The sequence below is a fragment of the Rhodamnia argentea genome, chromosome 4, assembly GCF_020921035.1.
Source record: "Rhodamnia argentea isolate NSW1041297 chromosome 4, ASM2092103v1, whole genome shotgun sequence".
Taxonomy (NCBI): Eukaryota; Viridiplantae; Streptophyta; class Magnoliopsida; order Myrtales; family Myrtaceae; genus Rhodamnia; species Rhodamnia argentea.
In genome coordinates, this window is record NC_063153.1 from 26124703 (window position 1) to 26141983 (window position 17281).

At 39.3% G+C, this 17281-nt stretch overlaps 1 pseudogene; it reads right to left on the bottom strand.

The window, feature by feature from the left end:
- Nucleotides 1-1891: 1891 nt before the first annotated feature.
- On the bottom strand, nucleotides 1892-14980 carry LOC115733054 (annotated as a pseudogene).
- Between the last annotated feature and the right edge of the window lie 2301 nt (nucleotides 14981-17281).

Below are 17281 nucleotides of genomic sequence, written 5' to 3' on the forward strand. Positions count from 1 at the left end.
TATCTGTTCGAGAGTCTAACGATTGCTCGAGAAAGACTTGGGTGATTGTGTCGAAGCACAAGTTTGATGCTGTTGTCGGGAACACGCGGTCGAGAGCTTTGATCGAGGTGGAGACTGCTAAGTCGATCAAGCATGTGCGAACCGACAGTAGCATGGAGTTTTGCTCAAAGCTGGTAAATAAATTCTGCATGATAAATGGCATAGTGAAACACCGCACTAGTGCCAATAAACCACAACAGTTTGCAGAATTGATGAGCAGAACATTACTAGAGATGACCCGTAAAATGATCTCTAGTGCTGGTATGGCTAGAAGAGTTCTAGCGGATGCGCTTAGTATGGTGAGCTACCTGGTGAACGGATCTCCATCGATCGCGATTGGATTTCGGACTCCCGAAGAAGTGTGGTCGAGTAACGTTGCTAATTATTTTACTTTTAGAATGTTTGGTTGCCCGTGTTATTATCGAGTAAGTGATGGTAAGCTCGATGTGAGGGCAAGATGCATATTCCATGGCTATGCACGAGGTGAGCGGGGCTATCGGTTGTGGTGCTCGAATATAAATTCACCTGTTTGCAACGGAAAAGTTACCTTTGACGAGTCTCCGGTACTTCGGGGTAGGAGTGTTTGTGGCAGTATAAATACGGATCTAAACGGTGTTCAGCTTGAGGTGGAGTTGCAACCAGAAACTCCCGAGGTAGCGAGTGCTGGCGTGATAATCGACACAGATGGTGCTTGTAGCGAGGTGGAGCCCGTAGAGCCAACGGTTGCTGTTATCGCTGATATTGATAAGGTACGTATTCGATCTCCCGACGGATATGGATGCAACGGTGGTTTTGCTTTATCTGCGATTAAGGAGCTTGTGTCAGAATGTCCTTGTAGAGCAGTTAAAGGTGCATGTTCAGTTGGTATTCTGATGAGGTCCACGATTACGGCGAAGTTCAAGCGCGGCTTGGACTTGGATGATATCTGTGGCGGTTGAGCCCATTGGGGCTGTTAGGAGAGTAGCAGATGATGTTTGGATTATCAGCGAAGCGATTGAGACTTGGCTCAAACGTCGAGCCAAGGTGGAGATTGTTAAAATATATGTCTCGAGTTTGAGTTCGAACGAAATCCGACGATGTATTGTGTGGATGCTCCAGCACGTGAAAGAACGAAAAAAAGATTGGCACATATATTTGCCGGTGGATATGTGTTCACGTGAAAGGATGAGAAAAGGGAAAAGTGCAATCTTTGACTTTAACCAAATAATGAGGATATTTGGTTCAAAGTGGACTCCTTGAAGACAACGACAAAGAAGAAAAGATAAGATTTGCTTTCTTGGTTGTTGAAAAAGTTGCATGCAGGAGTAAGAAAGTCCAAGTTTGAGACTTTGTTGTCCCTATCTTCACGGTGGAAATCTGCACACTCTTTGGTGGTGGGTTTAATATAAAATGCTTATCAAGCTTGCTTTACAAATGACTCTTGAAAAAGAGTCATAAAGAGAGCCATTCATTGAGTGCTCTGCAAGGGTTTCATTCGTGGGTTTTGTTCGTGGAATTACATCAAGAATTCAAGTGTCAAAGCCGATTAAATCTTGAGGTTAGATTTGTGCTTCGTGAGTTTTATTTTATCTTATTATATCCAAGTAAGTTGTTTATTTGTAAACACTTTGGGTTTGGGTATAATCTAGGTGTGGGAAACACGAGCGTATTGAGCGATTGTAATTCCGATTCTCCAATTATAGTGGATTGTTCTTGCTGGCTCTCCCGTGGATGTAGGTACCGATATTCGGACCGAACCACGTAATCCCTGGTGTCATTTATCGTTCATCGTTATTTCTCTTGGTGCTTTCGCATTGATTTATTTGCAAGATCTGGGTTAGCTTCCGCGTTATATTACAACATAAAGAACTGCTCAATCATCTCTTCGATCCAGCTTTACGTTCAGCCTCCTCAGCAATACGGAGTGGAGCGCCATGTGAATCACATCGAACCGTTTCGCCGGCCTATGCAGCTCGAAGTGCCGCCGGACCTTCACCACCCGCTTCTGTAACTTCACGTACTTCTCAAATGGGATTGCCTCCAGAATCGTCTTGATGTCCTTTATTTTGTCCACCGGTATTCGAACCGAGAACTTGCTCCAGTCGAGCACGTCGCTGAATAGCAACCAGTAACTGTCCTTGATGATCACGGGGATGCACTCCGCATAGATCGACTGCGCAACCCTCGGGCTCACGACCACGAACCCGCTCGAGCACAGGCAGTACCTGCTCTCCCCATCAGCTGAGTGTAGTTCTGGCCCTTGGGGAGATAGTCGTGCACTGGGACTGACGAAGTTCTTGAAGAGCTCAGATCCGCTAATGAAACATCCGGACCCCATATGAACATGAAAAATAGACCAAACAATTAGCCAGGAGAAAAAAAGGAGTAAATTGATAATTGGAGGAAATTGTGAGCGAAAAAAAGGACTTTAAGTTCTTTTTTTTCCTGGTTTGTATGCAACCTAGAATTCAATGCTTAATTTTAAGTGCTTAATATTTCACTTTCATTAGGAAAAAACCTTGGTCGGTCTCCCGATAGAAGTGCCTATTCCAAGGCCAAAATTGAGAATCAAACTAGTCTTGGTCGATTCCAAACTTTTGAAATCGCGAACTAAATCAATTCTTCTTAAAATAGAATCAGAATCAAACGGACTAAGCCAATTCCAATTCTACCCGCCCCCTTTGCTTACGCCTAGTGTGCAAGGCACTTCTACAATCGCCATATTGCTTCACTATGATTTCATTATATTGAAAAACATACCTCAAGATAAAATTACAATACAATCTTGTAATCTCCTTAAAATGGAATTATGTTTGATATTATTACATAACGAATAGATTATCGCTCATAATAACTTTCAATAATTTGGTGGATGATTTTATTGCTGTTCTGCTGCCAATATTTTGGTCCTTTGCTTTTTTGGTCGAAACCAACATTTGGGTTGGCCCTTCCTAAAAAGTTAGTAATCCACGTTCAGCTCCCAGCTCTCTCGATGTGGGTTCGAATTTTGTGTTCGATTCTAGTCTTATGGTTTTTGCTTTGTTAGGGTTCGAACTTCTGTCCTCTTTCGGTTTTTTTTTTTTTTAAATGATTTCGGTTGGTTCTAATATAAATTTCTAGAGAATGTTGGGAGGTTTGAGCTCGTTGGAGTTAGGTAATGAGGAGGGATAGCCATTGATCACGAGTTTAAACGAGTTCGCGGTTGACTTCGAGCGCGATTTTTTCTCTGGTGTACATCAAGTTGGGGCACCCATTTAGAAGAATTGTCAGGTGTTCTCAATGCCATGCCAATCGGGACATTACCCCTAGAGAGGCTAGATACATTTCGCGAAACTGATTATCGTGTTTTGCGTTGGCAGATCCTTGTATCTGGACCAGTAACATAGGCGAGCAATTAGCATATCTCTCGTGCACTGCAATATATTTTAACATGTTCGGTCTACACACCTTTGGATTGTGTTAGATTTTTTTTTAATATCACCTATGCTTTGCATTATGGTTTAATATCCCCCATTAAATATCGAGAAACTAAGTAATGTCGAGGTCCTAAATTGAACAGTGATAGCACATCAACCAATGGCCTTGTTTTCAATCAACCTCGAAACAACTTTTGAATTTCAAAATAAACAAATTGTTGTAGTTTCAACTGATAATGAAGCTGAAAAGTCTTAAGTGCAAAAATTCGAAAGAAAGTACGACATGATGAAACTTACAATACGAGTGCAATTGAAACTAGATTCACTTCTTTCCATAACATTAACATTACAACAATCATGCATCTGTGATACAATAAAGGGTTAAGTAGACACAACCTGCCCCACATTCATTTTCCGTCGATCGGTTTGCCGTCGGCCTCACTGTACCTTTGTATCTCCATTTGCCTCGCTATGGACCTACACTCAGCGTCCACCGCTACATCTATGACATCATCGTGCTAAATAACATCCACACAACACTCGCAATCATTTTCCATCAACACTTGTCTTGTACAACAACAAAAACGTCGTGCATGACACTACACTCACCACCCGGTCCAAGCAAAGCCGATTAAACACTCCTGTGCACACTGCCTCAATAAGAAGATTCCAAGCTGCACAACAACATGATCGGCCTTCTCCATCATGATGGGGGCCGATCATGTCGGTGTACAAATATTCCTGTTGAGGCTACGTGCACAGGGATGTGCAATCGCCTTTGCCGTGAACCAAGTGGTGAGCCTTCTTGTGCGTGGTGATCACAAGCGCTGCCCGAATGTTACTTTAAGGCAATAGATGGCTGAAAACATGACTAATTTGATGCCAAGACTTGGGATCGACATCAACCCACATACAATACACACAACGTGAGCCAGAAAAAAAGATTGTCAAACAAGCAATATTGAATGTTTTGGCTCTAGACTAAATTGACGGAAGTTCTCAAACTGATTAAATAAACATCTGGACATTAACCTTAAGAAAAGATTGGTCTAATATGTTAACACGGATGTAAGTTCAGACGTAAACGATTCATACAATCGCAATGGGATCAGATCCGGTTCAACATGGAACCATCACAGACGAGTTACAATCACGGATATAAGCTCGTAAGTGATTTTCAAGCTAGCGAGAAGTAGATTCTAAGCCTCTCTTTTCATTCTCCTACATCTAAAACAGAAGATACTCAGTTCCATCAAGGAAAAGGTGGTTACCTGCTGCGATGATCGATCGGCTTGGAGTAAAACAAACACAGAGGCGTCCTAGAGGGCTTGAATCTGCGGTGAATCCATGGAAGGAATCAGAGAGCGAGGACATATAGAGGCCACACAGAAGAACCAATCCAGATCCATAACAATCGCAATGGCATCGAAGCGTGTTTAGGCTGCCGTTAGGTCCTTGATCATTACCGTTTACTTCTCCTCATAACTCGTACTCAACCTACCAGAGCAGAGCAGAGGTGCAACTACCTTGCAGATTGCAGTAGATGGTCACGAACAACGATCGAGCGAAGAACTCAAGTCTCGGAAGCGTCTTCCCCTATGGTTGGCGTGGGGGAAGAAATCTCGAGGGAGAGATGTTGGGTTTTTTGGACTTGCCTGCCATGGAACTGAAGATATAAAGAGGGAGAGAGGTCTGGAAGAGATGAGAGCGCTTCTCTCGGTTCACTTGGCCAGTGGACTTCTTCTCTCCTCTCTATTTGTAACCACGCGTAAGGCAATCTGTAAATTAGATTAAATATAGATAGAGTCCATTTTAAAAGGATTCTGATTTGATTCTTAGATAGGATTGGATTTCTTGGTAACTTTGCACCTTTAAAATTAGATTGCATGTTCGAATAGATTGCATTCTAGAATATGGGATACTTATCCGATTTAAATTAGGACCTGAATTAATCTATTTCCTAGTTCAAATTAGATAACATGTCATTCTGGGTAATTTAATTCCTCTAAACATTAATTTCGAATTCCCATTAAATAAACTGCACGTGCATGCCTATGTCATGTACGGTCATCATCTTATTCTTATGTCGCTGCCATGTCATATTGCGTGCCATTAGATTTCGGTTCGTTAACTGAATTGCATGTCTTTAGCTAGCTATTTCGCATATCATGTAGTATAAATGGCATGTTGGGGTTATTTAATTTAAATCACATGTCATTATTAAGTTTAGGTGCCATATTCAAATAGTTGCGTGTCATGTTAGTGTGGTTAATAGAATTAGAATAGCTTGCATCTTTTCCTGTCATTGCATCGAGGCGGCAAGTTTAGAACTTACAAGTTGCAAAGAAGAAAGTTGTGGGTCTCAATAGCATCATCGTGACAAATTTTATCTCCTTATAGTTGTCGCTAAATCAATCTTCAAATAGTTCAAAAACGAAAGGCTATAGTTTAACTAACGTAGAATATGATATACGTTTGACATAATTAAATGACTATTAGCCTTGCAATCATGGTATGGATGGGTCAGATGGTCCGATTTGAATCGACAACTTATCTTTTGAATCTGTTACGAGGCCAGTTCCATTTTGAAACCAGCTTTGAATCATTAGACCTTGGAACAGACTTAAGGCTTCTTTAGTAACATCATTAAGGTTTCGTTGTTTGTTTCGTAAAAAATAAATTATTTTTAAACCATTTTCCTTTGATGAAAAATATTTTTTAATCAACAACAATTTATATCTAAACATTCTCATGAGTGATGTACATATTTTTTGTTTAAATTTATAAACGATACGAACACACAATCATATCTTCGATAATTTGCTTGAATTCCCTAAAAGTACAACCCTTGTAATTTCTAGTACTTAGTAATCATTGAAAATAATCTTGCCATCACTCTTCATTCCGCCTCCATCAAAAAGTAGCCTTGTGAATGCGGTCAGGGGTGAGAGTTTGTGTTGGCTGGTCGTGTTCATGTCATGCTGCCTTGCAAGTATACTACAAAACATGTCAATTCAAAGGAGACAAAATTTATTAGTAGTGTCAACCTAGTTGGTATGAACACGACCATAAAATTAACAGATTGACACATGAAAGTCCATGTGACGCTGTAAAATAACTAATAGAAGAGTCAAAATGATTGCATGACCCACTATGACATGAAGTTTGTCGAGACGAAATCAACCAACCAACACGAGCCTAACGCAAAATATCATCTAATTTTCATTGTACGATGGCCAATTTAGTCTTAAATGTCTTAATTTGGCCAATTTAATCCTAGACCTTTTGACGTGTTGCTAACATATTCCTTTCGACTAATTGAGTATGGAATCGCTGACGTGGCCGCCGACCGTCCTACTTCACACGACCGACATTGATGTAGACAATTTTTGGCAATTTTTGGCCAAACAAATTATGATTTTTTAATATCCTTTTTATTCTTTTCTTTTCACTTTTTTTCTTTTTGTCCTATTTCCCTCCACTAGTCCGAGGCCTAGGCAATGGCCAACGGCCGCAATGCCCACGCCTTATCCGGACGGGCCTGCGAGCCCACACCGTGGTCGACGAGGGCCACGACGCATTCACTTGTGGTCGTCGACCTCTGCTAGCCATAGCCAAGGCGGACTGGTAGAAGGAAATAGAAAAAGGAAAGAGTAGGAAAGGAAAAAACATAAACAAATTCAGAAAATTTAAAAAATTATAAAAAATTATCCACATCAACACAAGTAATGCTATATAGAATAACTAATGTCCACATCAACCATTTATGGCCAAATTTGGCTAAAATGATTACATTGGCAAATCATCGAAAAATTTAGGATTATAGCCAAATTGAAATGTTTAGAACTAAACTGGCTAATGTGTAATAAGCTTAGGACGTTTTGGACAATTATCCCGTAAAAATTGTTAATAGTAAATATCAAAGGAAAGAGTGATTCATAGTTAATTGTGTTTAAATTGATCATATATAAATCGTGTTCGCACTAACTTGTTAATTTAAACGTGTTATACAACTCAATTCCGTGTCTAATGAATTGGACACAAACATAACACGATCATTAAATGTGTCCCGCAAGTTGACGGCAAATTGACCCAAACATAATTAACCGGAAATCAAACCCGCTAGCTCTGTATCATACTTCAGTTATGTTATCGTTTTGTATGAAAAATATTGATCATGAGTGTCATAGCAAGAGATAAATTTTTTCTTCACTTTTAATACCTTTGAACTCCTTATAATTTTTACTATTTAGTGACCACATCATTCACTTTTTGTGGTGCCTTCATTCCGGTAATGGGGTAAATTCAAAGTTGAGTCTTTTATAAGGAATGACAAATCAAATATTCACAGCTGCTTTATAAAATATTTCCTGCTACCATTTTTATTCGAGATTTTGTCTTTCCCATATACTTCGTATCATGTTTGGCTGTCGAGGCCATTACATAGCCAATGAAATATTTGTATGCGTCTTTGTAATTCACAAAAAAAGGGAAACATATATGGGAAAACGATATAAATAGTCCTTGAACTTTGACTCAATATGCAATGTAATTCCGAAACTTCTAATTTGTTCAATGTTGTCCTTAAACTTTAGCCAAATATGCAATGTCATCCCTGAACTTTAAATTTGTTCAATAATGACAACATTCAATATTTTCATATAATTTAGGGATTACATTGAACATAAACCAAAAATTCAAGGATCACATTGCACAAACTAAAAGTTTATGAACCGCATTGTAAATTAGGCAAAAGTTGAAGCACTATTCGTTTCATTATCTAAAATTATATCAATAGTCTTAAATTTTTGTTCGAACATGCAATCCAATCTTAAACGTTTGAAAAAGTCTATTCAAATCGTAAATGTTTTAGAATCGACAAAATCAAGTCATTCACAACAACTTAGGTACGTAAAAAATTCAACGTGGTGGTTTTTTTTTTTTAAAGCATGTGTCGCGATGACATGGAGTCACCTCAGAAAAAGACAAATTTTGAAATAAAAAGGAAACAAAAAAGCCTAATTTTAAGGAGCATTTCTTTTATAAGAAAAATTTTGCAAAAAAAAATTGACTTAATGTTTTCAATTTTCAGCTGCATTCGTCATCAAACAAATTCACGTTATATCAAGTCGATTTCAATAAAGTTTCTTCACTTATGTCATGCAAAACAATTTTTGTTGGTCAGGATGCAACTTAGAATTCGATGCTTAATTTTAATTGCCTAATATTTCACTTTTATAGGGAAAAAACCTCAGTAAGTCTCCCGATAAAAATGCCTATGCCAAGGCCAAAATCGAGAATCAAACTAGTCTTGGTTGGATCCAAACTTTTGAAATTGCAAACTAAATCAATTATTCTTGAAATCGGTTTGGAATCGAACCGACTAAGCCCATTCCAATTCTACCCACACCTTTTGCTCACACCTAGTGTTTAAGGCGCTTCTACAAACGCGATATTGTTTCACTATAATTTGATTATATTGAAGAACACACCTCAAGATAAAAATCGTGAAATAATCTTGTTCTCTCTTTATGAAACAAAATATGAAATGGCATTTTTCAGAGTCGTAAGACGTACATGTTTCATGGCTTATGTTTGATATTCATACATTACAACCAGATCATCACTCATTATAACTTTCAGAATTTTCTAGCAGGGGCCTTATGCCCGGAGATTTTATTGCTGGTTTGCTGCCAATATTTTGGTCGGTTCTAAGATAGATTTCTAGATAACGTGGGGAGGATTGAGCTCGTGGTGGTTAGGTAATGCGGAGGGATAGTCACTGATCACGAGTCTAGACGAACTCCCTGTTGATTTCGAGCGCTATTTTGGTTCGCTCTTCGTCGATTCTCTGACATACATCAAGTTGGGGCGCTCATTTACGTAAATTGTCAGGTGTTCTGAGCGCTACACCAACAGGACATTACACCTGGAGAGGCTAGATGCTTTTGGTGAAATTGGCCGATCATCGTATTTGCGGACAAGATCATATGTTATGGAACATCCACTAGAGCAGTAACATAGATGAGCAATTAGCATATCTCTCGCGCATTGCGATATATTTTAACGTGTTCGGTCTATACACTTGTGGATTGTGCTGGATTTGTCCTAATATCACCTATACTTTCCTTTTTCTTGTTAAATTTGTGACCACTATGCCTTAATATGTCCCCGATACATATCTACAAACTAAGTAATGTCGAGGTCCTAAACTCCCCTGTGATAGCACATCTACCAATGGCCCTGTTTTCAATGGATTGTTTTCAGCCTCTAGCTTGAATTTCAGAGCAAACAAGTTGTTGCAGTTTCAAAAGATAATAAAGCTCAGAAGTCGAAGAACTGCAAAAATTCGAAAGAAAGTCCGACATGATGCAACTGACGATACGTATGCAATCGAAACCAGCTCAACTCCTTTCCACGGCAATACAACAATCATATATGATTATGATAGGATCAAGGGTTGAGCAGATATCCTCTTCCTTACAATCATTTTTTCTAAGTGCCCCTTGTCTCTGACTCGTCGGGTTGCCATCGTACCTGCGCCTCCAACATCATCATGATAAATAACATCCACACGACACATGCAATCACCGCGAACAAGAAGGCGGGCCCCGCCAAGTGTGATCGCCTTGTACAACAACAAAGTGGTGAGTTTTGTGGCTGTGCAAGGCGATCACGTTTGGTAGGGCCATCTTCCTATTCGCGGTGATCGCAAGCATTGCGTGGATGTTGTTTTAACACAATAGATGGCCGAAAACACGACTAATTGGGTGCCAAGACCAATCCATGACACACGGCTTCACAGTATTATCCATAATCGAAATTCATGAATTCTGTTCATCCAAGAAACACCAGACAATGTGAATCCACAAAACTGCAGAGAGACTCACAAGCAATTTTTCTCTCCACATAACTCGGACTCAACCTACCAGAACAGGGCAGAGATGCAATTACCTTGGACGTTGCAGTAGACGGTCACGAACAACGATCGAACGAAGAACCCGAGTCCCGGAAGCATCTTCGCTGATGGTTGGCGCTGGGAGTAGAAATATCGAGTGAGAGATCTTGAACTTCCCTGCCGCAGGACGGAAGATATAGAGAGAGAGAGGTCTGGAAGAGATGAGATCGCTGATGGTTTCTGTTCCTTCCTTTTTCCTCTCCTTCGAAAGCTCTCTGTTTTCTTAGTTTGACTTTCATATTTATTTACTTGCAAGATTCAGTTACAACAAGATGAAATCAAGAGAAAGGGCCATAATTTTCGCGATGCCTCCGACCGTTAGTCCCTGAAGAAACTGTGGGTTCAGCTCAGGTTCGAAGTCGGGGTAATTCGATATTTTTCCTGATATCTTATGACAGGAAATTGCCAACTTTAATGTGAACTAAATTTTCATTATTTGCTGTTCGTCAAACTTTCGTTATCTCCTGTTAATTGTTCGTACACAAGAACCAGGACCTAAAGAACTGCTCAATCATTTCTTCGATCCAGCTTTACGTTCAGCCTCCTCAGCGATACGGAGTGGAGCGCGGGCTTTTTTCCAAATCAAGTTAAAAAATAATAATAATTGCCAAATCAAGTGTAAAAAAAGTTTATTTACCAAATCAGGTGCCGCTCGACAGTCACATTGCCGAGCGGGCCAAAAAAGAAAAAAAATTTCCCGCTCGGCAATCTGATTGCCGAGCCGACGGAGTGCATATTTTTTTTTAATTTTTTATTCCCGCTCGGCGATCCGATTGCCAAGCGGGAGGAGCCCATACCTTTTTAAAAAAAATTTATGCTTGCTCGGCAGTCATACCGCTGAGCAAGTACTCAACCTTTTATTTATTTTAAATTTTTTTATTGTTTTCTTTTTTAATCATTTTTTAATTTCTTTTTCTTATTTTCTTTTAATCATTTTTTTATCATTCAATTTGTTCTCTGGAATGGACAAAATATTAATGAAATTCCTATATAATACAATGGTCTATGTTAACGAGCGAGCGAATGAACGATCGAGACCGCGGAGCGAATGCTCGCTCGTTCGCTCACTCGGTCTGCGGGGTCAAAGGTCACTCGTTCGTTCACTCCGCAGCCTTGATCGTTCGCTCGCTCGCTCCGCGAGGTCAAGGCTCTCTCGCTCTTTTGCTCGCTCCGCGGCCTCGATCGTTCACCTGCTCATCCTCAATTTTCAATTCGTGGCGAACTTTCTCCATCAAAGACCTTTTGGATTCAGTTGGAAGGAAAGATCCCACGAGAAATCCATTTGCAACTCATCCTCATCGTCCGACATGGTCGCGCTGGTTCCTTCGCCCAAACTCATTCCTACAAATAATTCCAATTTACGGAAAGATGCATTCCTGAGTGAGTCCACTCCATTGAGCACTTGGCATGGCAAGGAAACCACGACACGCAACGTAAACATGTGCGTTAAATTCATAAACATGGTGCATACGCTCTATTTTGATAGTCCCTTTCCTCACCCTATGAGACCAGGATGGCTTGGTTTACTCCGACACGGAATGTAAACATGAGCGAGCGAACGAATGAATGAGCGAGCGAGTGAGCCTCGACCCCGCAAAGCAAGCGAACGAATGAATGATCGAGACTGCAGAGCGAACGAACGAGGAAGCGAACGAATGATCGAGGCCGTGGAGCGAACAAGCGAGCGAGTGAACAAACGAACGAGCAAGCCTCGACCCCGCAAACCGAGCGAGCGAACGAGTGAGCGTTCGCTCCGTGGCCTCGATCGTTCGTTCGCTCACTCGTTAACACGGAACATTGTATTATAGAGGAATGTTATTAATATTTTGTCCGTTCCAAAGAACAAATTGAATAATAAAAAAATGATTAAAAGAAAATTAAAAAAAAAAGAAATTAAAAAATGATTAAAAAAGAAAATTTAAATTTAAATTTAAATAAAGAAAGGTTGAGTGCTTGCTCGGCAGTCATACTGCCGAGCAAGCAAAAATTCTTTTAAAGAAAGTTATGCGCTCCTCCCGATCGGCAATTAGACTGCCGAGAGGGAATAAGAAATTTTTAAAAAAAATATGCGCTCTGTCGGCTCGGTAATTAGACTACCGAGCGGGAAATTTTTTTGTTTTTTTGGCCCGCTCGGCAGTGTGATCGCCGAACGGCACCTGATTTGGTAAATGAAATTTTTTTACACTTGATTTGGTAATTATTTTTTTTTTAACTTGATTTGAAAAATGCCCGTGGAGCGCCATGTGAATCACGTCAAACCGTTTCGCCGGCCTATGCAGCTCGAAGTGCTGCCGGACCTTCACCACCCGCTTCTGCAACTTCACGTACTTCTCAAATGGGATTGCCTCCAGAATCGTCTTGATGTCCTTTATTTTGTCCACCGCTTTTCGAACCGAGAACTTGCTCCAGTCGAGCACGTCGCTGAATGGCAACCAGTAACCGTCCTTGATGACCACGGAGATGCACTCCGCGTAGATCGACTCCGCAACCCTTGGGCTCACGACCACGAACCCACTCGGGCACAGGCAGTACCTGCTCTCCCCATCAGCTGAGTAGTTCTGGCCCCTGGGGAGATACTCGTGCGCTTGGACGTTGGCGTCCTTGTCCTTCCAAAGCTGGAGCAAGAGCTCTCGGATGGGACTGTGGGCTCCACCGGCGAAAAAGGCGAGGATTGTGCGGCTGCAAGGGTCGAGACCTAAGCGAGGCGGACCGAGCTCACCGTGCTTTAAATAGACTCCAGCCATTGAGACGTCTCTCTCGAGTCGGAATCCTCCAGAGTTGTCGGCGTTGCAGAGGGCTCAGATGAAGTTCTTGAAGAGCTTAGGGTCCGCTGATGAAACATCAGGACCCTACGTGAACATTGAAATGGATCAAATAATTAGCCAGAAGAAAAAAAAAATTGATAAATGGAGGAAATTGTGAGCCATGGGAATTAGGATCTAGGAAAGTACCAATGATATAATGTTGAGTTTTTCTGGCATAACCGTGTTTAGATGACTGTGAGATTAACAACATATTGTGAGCCATCAATTCTCGAAGGAGCAGACCCCACAACACATTTGAATTATTTTTTATTTATTTTTTGTTGTGAGCAAAATAGGTTGTTAAGCTCACAATAAATTAACAACATACTGTGAGATTAACAACATATTGTGAGCCATCAATTCTTGAAGGAGCGGACCTCACAACACATTTGAATTATTTTTTATTTATTTTTTGTTGTGAGCAAAATAGGTTGTTAAGCTCACAATAAATTAACGATAGTTACATGATCATTCAATTGGAGTTTCTTACCAGATATTTTCATCAGTTAAAATAGCACGTGGAGTAGTGATCCTTTTTGTGTCATAATCAGTGGAATTCATAGTGAATTTCACAGAAAATATTTTATTATGTATTTTCCTAGAAATATTTTGATTAATTTTGTCGACCGTATCTTAATCTTATACATGATGAGTTTATTAATTATTTTTTGTTTAGGCGAACTTCCATGTTCTATCACATGTCTATCATAGCTGCTATCTAAAAAGGGGTTTCACATTTTGACTCCAAAAAAAATAAAAAGCAAAGGGTCTTACATTTTTTTGATATTGACATCCCTTTTTAGATAAATCGTTTTCCTAGACGTCTAAATTGTTCTTTAAAAAAAAAAAAGACTAACAATGTAGTTATACTATATTACTCAACACACCTTATCGCATATAAATCACAATAAATAACAGAACAATAAATCGAGAGTAGATTGATTTGAATCCTTGAAACATACTCCGATATGATATGAAATTTTATGAGACCGCCGACTATAATAAAAGCTTAAACGATCAATGGTAGTTTAAACGATTTCACGCTATTTAATGATAATGTTGATCGTATGAAATTGATTTTAATTTCCATTAGCTTTGCCAATTACCATAAATGCAGTTTGATCCTGCTATGAAAACTTTTGTGTAATGTTTCATGCACTTGCCAACCTCATATAAAACTACACAAGCGAAGCCAATCTGACACTAACCTTTGTTTTCTGCAGAGTCTACTTGCATTAACAAAGTAAATTTTCATCTAACTCAACAAAGCAATGTATAAGTACAACGTACGACCGTCATGTTCGACCTAACCAATCACATATAAATCACAGGCTATCTACAATACTTGTGCTTTGTAAAACCCTGACAGACTGACCGGTTTCATCACAATTATTTGGCCGATTCTGCGGGTTTAATTGGGCACTAGACAAATTCTCCTTCCCTCTCTTGTGCGAATTTGAAAACATTCCAGAACATAATTACAAAATATACTTACCCAATCGTGACAAGCAAACGTAAAATGATCGACGCCCTCGCTTCTGTTCCAAAACTCATGTCTATCCGCCACAACACGACAATAATCTCGCAAAAACCTCTGTAATCTATCCCCGTCTGTAGTCGTTGACGGAGAGGATCGGCTCGTACACGTAGTGGACGACGTTGTTCATGCTGAAAGGGAGGAAGAAGGCATGCGCCTCGTCAGGACGGCGAGCCCTGAACAGGTTCCGCTTGTCCTCCATCTCGTCTATGAACTATCCTTCGACGGCATACGGCTCGTTCACCAGCCCGTCGCTGAGTAACACAATTGACAGTTGGTAATCCAAAATTATTTAATAATTTAATATAATGAAATTCAGTATATTTCACCAGTTCAGGTTGGTAATTTCTCATATAGTTGGTAAACTTGAAGCATTGGTAAGTTTTGCAAGTAAAAGTTGGTAAGTTAATATAAAATGGCTAATTTGCAAACCATGAAGAGAAGTTGGTAATTTTATAAGAACATTTGTAATGTTACTCCCAACAAGTTACTTGAAAAACGTCGTTGTTTAACCCTTTTTTTTCCGACCTTATTCACTAAAAATTTTCGTTCACTCATTTTTATAATACAAGCGTACCCTAAATATTTCGATTACTTTTGAGAAAATATTTTTGAAATCATCTTTTTCGCAAAACGAACTCACCCAATGTTTTTCAAAATGACTCAATGCGGTCAAGAGTTCGTTGAGTTTGTTGTTATCCTCAATAATTTTCTTGAATTCTCAAAAAAGTACAACCCTGGTAATTACTTGTACTTAGTAATCATTTAAAACAATCTTGCCACCCCTCTTCATTCCGCCTCCATAAAAAAATTAGCTTATTAATAATGTCAACCTAATTGATATGAACACGACCATAAAATCAACGGATTAACACGGTAAAATCTGTGTAACACGGTAAAATAACTTATAGAAGAGTCAACATGATTGCATGACCCACTATGATATGAAATTCAATCTGTCAAAATGAAATCAGCCAACCGGCACGAGACTGGCACAAAATATTTTTAAAAATTTTATTGTATGATGATCAATTCGATCTTAAACTTTTTAATTTCATTAATTTAGTTCTAAAAATTTTGACATTTTGCTAATATAGTTCTTCTATTTAATTTTGGCATGGAATCGCTGACGTGGACGTTATCTCGTCCGTGTGGCACTCCAACATTGATGTCGACGATTTTTGCAATTTTTTGGAACAAAGTTTCTGATTTTTTTTAATTGCCTTTTTATTCTTTCTATTTATATTCTTTCCTATTTCTTTGCATTGGTCTGAGGCCTCAGCAACACGAGGGCCGCAATGCCTTTTCTAGATTTGGACAAGGGCCTGCTAGCCCTTGCTATGGTTGGCGAGGGCCCCTACACTTTTACCTATTACCAGTGACCTTCTCCAGCTTAGCCGAGGCCTCGGACTGGTGGAAGGAAGTATGAACTAAAAAGGAAACATGAAAGAGAAAGGAAAAAGAAAAAGATACAAATTCAAAAATTTTAAAAAATTACAAACATTGTCCACGTCAAAGCTAGCCGTGCCACGCACGATGGCCGACGTACACATCACCGATTTTTTTATGGTCAAATTTGGTCAGAACGACTACATTGGCAAATCGTCAAAAGGTGCAAGAATAAATTGACCAAATTGAAAATTTTATAACTAATTTGATAGCCATGCAATAGGTTTAGAATATTTTGAACAATTATCTCACAAAAATTTTTAATAGTGAATACCAAGGAAAAAATGATCTTTAGCTAATTGTGTCTAAATCGATCATATACAAATCTTGTCAACACTAACTCGTTAATTAAAACGTGTTATACGACTCAATTTTGTGTCTAATGAATTGGATACAAACATGACCCGATTATTATACATGTCCGGCAAGTTGACAAGAAATCGATACAAACATAATTAGCCTAAAATCAAACCCGCTAGCTTCATATCATATTTGAGTTGTGTTATCGTTTCGTATTCAAAATTGTCAATTTGAGTGTCATAGCACGAAATAAGAAATAAGGGAAAAGTACACTAGAAGTGTCATAACTTGTGTACGGCGTTCACTTGAGTGTCATAACTTTCAAAATGTTCACTTAAGTGCCATAACTTTCAAAAATCATTCACTTGAGTACTACATTAGAGCAAAATCGTTCACTTGAGTGCTACAGTAACTTTTCCGGTGTGCCACGTCATCTTTCCGATATCTACAGTAATTTTTCCGGCGTTCTACAATAACTTTTCCGGCGTTTACAGTAACTTTCCCGGCTGCCACGTCAGTTTTTCCGGTTGCCACGTCAACATGGCACTCAAGTGAACGATTTTTAAAAGTTATGGCACTTAAGTGAACGTTTTGAAAGTTATGGCACTCAAGTGAACGCCGTACAAAAGTTATGGCACTTCTAGTGTACTTTTCCCCACGAAATAACTCTTTATCATTTTTACTATATAGTGATCACATTATTCACTTTTTGTGGTGCCTACATTCAAGTAATGGCAAAAATTCAGAGTGAAGTCTTTTATCACGAATGACAAATCCAATGTTCACAACTGCCTTATAA